Consider the following 5,345-nt stretch of genomic DNA (forward strand, 5'->3'; position numbering starts at 1 on the left):
TTTTTTTTTTTTTTTTTTTTACGTGGAATATCTTTAAGGTTTTCAAACCAAATGTCAGTTAAAAATTATCAGGGGCTGGCGAGATGGCTCGTTGGCTAAGAGCAGCCCTGGGTGCTCATCCTGGGTTCGCTTCCCAGTACCACAAAGAGGCTCACAATCACCCATAACTCCAGCTGCGGGGAGCCGATGCCATCTTCTAACCTCCACGGTCGCCTGGCGAAGTTGGCTTTAGACAGAAAAGAATTGAAGGGAACACTTAGAAGTCCCTTTCCCTGCATACTAGAGGCGGGGAGAAGGAGCACTAGAAAAATAACTGGTCAACATTGAGTTACCCTTTCCGTGTAAGTGTTTAGGCAGAGGGAACTCGCTATCCTGACAGTTTAAACTGGCTATCCTAATGTCTTGAAAAGTCAGTTTGGTTTCGGCTGGGTGATGTGGACTCCATTTTGATTTCCAGCTTGCTCTGTGGGAGCCTAGTGCACAAACTCAGTCCCAAACAACTTGTAAGAGAATGAAAATTTTAATAACCGGTAATGAAACAGTTCATGGAGGACACACTGTAAATGAAGCGGTTGAGTTCAGAGCCCACTACTCACTGGATGCTGAAGGCAAAGCTGGTGGGCTCTCAGGGGCTTTCCCTCTGCGAGGGTGGGGCACCCTTACAGTGAGGTCAGCTGGTAAAGGTTTCTAAAGATTCGGGAGACCTCCTTACAAGATTGACTGGCATCATTTCATCACTGCATGCTTGACACCTCATCTGGCCGTTTTAAAACAAAGCATGTTTAGAACTTATTATAAGTCCAAACACTGTTCAAAGTGCCTTCATGCTATTGACTTCCCTCTGCGTGTTCATTAAAACTTTCTGCCTGGCACTATAAATTAATAAATTGTTAGTTAATTCCACAGGAGTATTACATCTGTGGCTGACAACGACCCCCATTACTGATAAAGGACACTTGAGAACACACCTATCATCCATCTTTTTTTTTTTTTTCTTTCTACGAGGACTGCAGGACCATGGCAGTGTTAATATGATGTTTATTTCTCCATGTCCCGTGATTATTGGAACATTATAGATGTAGCCCTTTAAAAAAACCAAACTTCATATTTTGTGTATTAGTGTTTTGTCTGCATATGTCTGTGCATCACGTGCATGAGTTACAGACAGTTGAGAGCCACCATGTGGGTGCTGGGAATTGAGCTGGAAGAGCAGTCATTGAGCTGTCTCTTCAGCCCCATACTTGCTTTTGGAGCAGAGATCAGAAGGAATCTGAGAGGCGAAGACTGGATTCGGGTACTAAACTTGGGGTGAGTCCCTCCGGGGTGAGCTGCCACCACTGGCCTAGCAAGGAAGTACCGTATCAAAGGGAGGCTTTGCGGCTTTGGGGCCCTTCCTGACAAGGGCGAGGCTAAGGCGCTAGCTAGGGCACGGCTGTGAAGAAGTCCAACGACGAAGGACGATTTACAGCCAAGTCCTAAAATTTCTGTAAAGTGTGTGTCTCACACCCAGTTCGGAGCAGGAAACCTGGAAAGGTTAGCTGTCAGTGGCTCCCCGGGTGCGGGCTGGCACAGCACAGCCTGTGTCACCCACCAGCTCTTGGACATAGGCTGTGTGTGCTGCAGCTGCTGGGGACCAAGGGCAAGCGCCGGGGAAGCCCGGTCTCGGGTGGCCCCGCCCACAGGGGCGCGGCCGCGCAGCGCTGTCATTGGTGCCCGGGAAGCTGACGCGAATCCCTGGCCGTGGCCGCGGGGGCCCGCGGAGGGCGGCGCGCGGCTGATGAAACCAGCTCGGATCCCGCCCGCGCGCGCCATCCCCTCCGCCAGCAGGTGTGAGCGGTTCTTCACCCGCGGTCCCCACCCAGCTCAGCATCCCGTCGCCTCCTCGCTCCTCCGTGAGTACGCGAGCCCGGTGAATGCCCAGGAAGCCCGAAAAGCCTGGGTCACCTCTCTCTCTCTCTCTCTCTCTCTCTCTCTCTCTCTCTCTCTCTCTCTCTCTCTCTCTCTCTCTCTCTCTGCCACTCTGGCAGGGCGAGGGTTCTTCTTTACCTCCCCATCTCCGGGGATGCGTGCGTGGGGCGGGCACTCGTGTTCCGGTCGCCTCCTCCGAGTCCATCTTGGTCCTTTGCAGGCGCGGCGTGGTGCATGATGCAACAGCGGGAGGGAGTGAGCACGGGCGATCCGGGTACTCCTGCCACGCGTGGCCGTGCCAGGGCTCCACGTGGCGCGGGACTCGTCCACGCTGGCCGCCCCGGGTGGCGTCCCGAGCCGCCGCTGCCTGGGAGATCTTCCCTTACATGGCGCGGTGCGCGGCACCCCGCCCCGCCACGCGGTCCCAGGCAGTGTCGTCAGCCGAGCCGCGCGCAGGGTGGACTCCATCAGGTCCCCCAGGCAGGTCCCCTGTGACGGGAGACCTGAGATTCCCGCTCTCCGGGTCGCTCCCGTAGTCCCCAGAGGTCACTTTGGAGGGACTCCTTCTTGGGTGGGTTTTCCTTGTGACCTGATTCGGCCTGCACACAGACTGTTCTTCCAGATGGTGTGGAGTGGGAGGAAGTTCTTCCGGCTCCATAGACAACCTGTGCTCAGCGTGTTCCTCTCTGCGTAGTGGAAGACTTCCTGGGCACGGGCAGGTCACCAGCCACGCGTGTCCACAGAGCAACCTGGTGGGAGTGTCGCTCGCTCCAGCCCACGTCCTGGTCATCCTGGCGTGTTGAGATAGCCAGACATGTGCCGTTTGAAAACTAAACAAACCAAAAAACTACATTTCCCAGCACACAGGGTTATACTCTCACGTGCTGGAGGACAGGGCTGGGATTTCAAAGATAGGTGTATTTTTCCTAAAGGTGAATAAAGTTTCACTAGAACTCCGGAACATTATCTCTGGTTGAATATCCTAGCCGTGATGGAGTCAGTTTGTAATTTACTTGGGATTTCCTTAACATTTCTTGTCCTTCATGTGTGGTTGAGATAATAGGAAACCATGATACGGCCATCCCCTTGGTATTTTTAGTTGGTCTCAATGGAAATTATTATTTTTATGTGAGCACGCCCTTCTGTCACTAAAACAAAAGGGCTTAAGTCATGTGACCCAAATAGAAATTTAGCGGAGAAAGCCAACCCATGGATTGAAACAGCTTTGAAAAGTTTAGCGTGTTCAGATCCTGTTTTATCTAAGGGGTGAAATTTGGAGGGTATATAAGGGGCCTGAATAAACAAAGAGAACAGGAGGTAAGGAGAGAACAGAGATACCTTCAGTGGCTGGGGCTGAATCTCACAGCCACAGGGATTGGCCCATAGTTACTGGACTTAGACTTATTTATTTATTTTTAAGGGTATGAAGACAAGATGGTTTTATTCATTCATTCATTCATTTATTTATTAAAGGTGTGAAGACAAGATGGTTCCGTTAGGGATTTCTCTTCTAAGACACATGGTCATTATAGTTGGTAGATCTGTTTCTTTCCATCCCCACCTCCCCCTGTACCCCATCCCCTTCATGTGGGCCAGCCTGGCCTCCAACCTGCTCCTTAGCAAATGATGGATTTGAACTTCTTGATCGCCTTCCTCTCCCTCCCAAATGCTGGGGTTACAGGCATGCGCCTCACATCCCGCCCGGGGTCTCCTGCATACTAGACAAGCACTTCACCAACTGAGCTACGTCCCCAGCCCAGATGTTGTTTAAACATTTAAAATGGTTTTCATTTCGTATTCTTGTGTGAGTATGTGATATATATAGGGGTGCACGTGTGCCGCCGTGCACACGTGGAACCCATTCTCTTCTACCTTTATGTGGGTTTTGGGGATCGAACCCAGGCTGCAGGCTTCATAGCAGACATTTCACAAGCTGGGTTAATTTGTAGGCCCCAGAATGCAGTTTTTGATGTCATTAAGTACATTTATTGGTGTTTAAGTCTTTTTTTTTTTTTTTTAACTAACCTGTAAGAACAGGTAACAGCATGGTTGCATGATGCCCTGAAGCCTTCCTCCTTCCTAACTGTGGAGTTAGAAGTGAATATTAATACTAAACAGAAGTCCTTGTTAGGGAAAGAAATGTCCAGAACCCTGGGGCCATCTAGACATCTGTGCCGCGTCGCCCACAGGCATCACCTGTAATGCCTTATCTTTTCACCTAGTTCTTAGTCATCACTGCAGGCAGACCCTGTAGATAAGACCTTAGGACAGTGGTTCTCAGCCTTCCTATGTGACCCTTTAATACAGTCCCTCATGATGTGGTGACCCCCAACCATACAATTATTTTCCTTGCTACTTCATACCTGTAGTTTTGCAACTGTTACGACTCGTAATGTAAATATCTGACATACTGGGTATTTCGTAACCTCCAAGATGGCCCTTTAGGGAGAAAGCTAGCCCCAAAAAGAAGCGTCTTCCAGCAAAAGCTTATTCAACAAAACCAAACACGATGCTAAACCTTCCAGGTTACAGCTGGTGAGATGGCTCAGGGGATAAAGGTGCTTGCGGCTAAGTTTCTGACCTGAAGCCCAGAACTCATGCAGCAGAATGAGAAAACCAACTCCTGAAAGTTGTCTTCCGACCTCCACAGGGGCAGTAGGTCTGCGCTCCCTCCCTACACCTAAATACATGTAAAAAAGTGCCTAAATTTTAATTTGAGGTAATAGATGTATGGAAGAATTGGTTTAATATGTACATTATCACTCATATATGCAGAACAGCGTGTGTGTGTGTGTGTGTGTGTGTGTGTGTGCGCGCACACACACACACACACAAAATCCAGGGACTTTCTTTTCAGAGGCTCACAGAGCCAGCAATACTTACGACTTCTACATGCTTCCCTTAGGACACTGAGAATGAACTAGTCTGAATTCCTACAGAACAGTCATTTTGAGTTTCTTTGTCTGAAGCAGTTTCTTTGTCTGAAGCCTCCAGTGAACAAGGTCAGATATTGATACATTGTTTCAATAAGCTGGGCTGTCAGTTCTGTTGGTTGGTATGCCTTGTTGGAGACAAGTGACTCCATAGGTTAGGATTGTTTTAAGAATGGTGTGAGTAGACAAGGTATTTATCTGCTAAGCCACAAGGAAAACTTTAAACCCTTAAGTAAAAACCCCAGCCTTTGCGAGGACTCCTTAACGGCATGGCTGCTGCTGACGACTGCATTTTCAGGATTCTGTCTGATTTTCAGGCCATCAGCATCGACCACCTCAAATTTACCTTTCAGCTTTTTCCAGTTCTTCCCACAGTCCTGAGAGACAAGGTGACTAACCTTTCAGATGAGCTCTTCCTCTGATCTCACTGAATGAAATGAACCAAGGAAGCTCAAAGAACTGAAGCGAACAGACACACAATCCATTTCCAGGGCACACGCCACG

General features: G+C 49.3%; 1 protein-coding gene across 1 annotated transcript in view; it reads left to right on the forward strand.

The window, feature by feature from the left end:
* Positions 1-1,723: 1,723 nt before the first annotated feature.
* Positions 1,724-5,345, forward strand: part of Slc7a1 (solute carrier family 7 member 1) — a 60,029-nt gene continuing 56,407 nt past the window's right edge. The window contains exon 1 of the mRNA XM_036172378.1: positions 1,724-1,892. The gene's annotated coding sequence lies outside the window, so the exon portion shown is untranslated. The remainder of the gene's footprint in view (positions 1,893-5,345) is intronic.

Source organism: Onychomys torridus, chromosome 22, assembly GCF_903995425.1.
Source record: "Onychomys torridus chromosome 22, mOncTor1.1, whole genome shotgun sequence".
Classification (NCBI taxonomy): domain Eukaryota; kingdom Metazoa; phylum Chordata; class Mammalia; order Rodentia; family Cricetidae; genus Onychomys; species Onychomys torridus.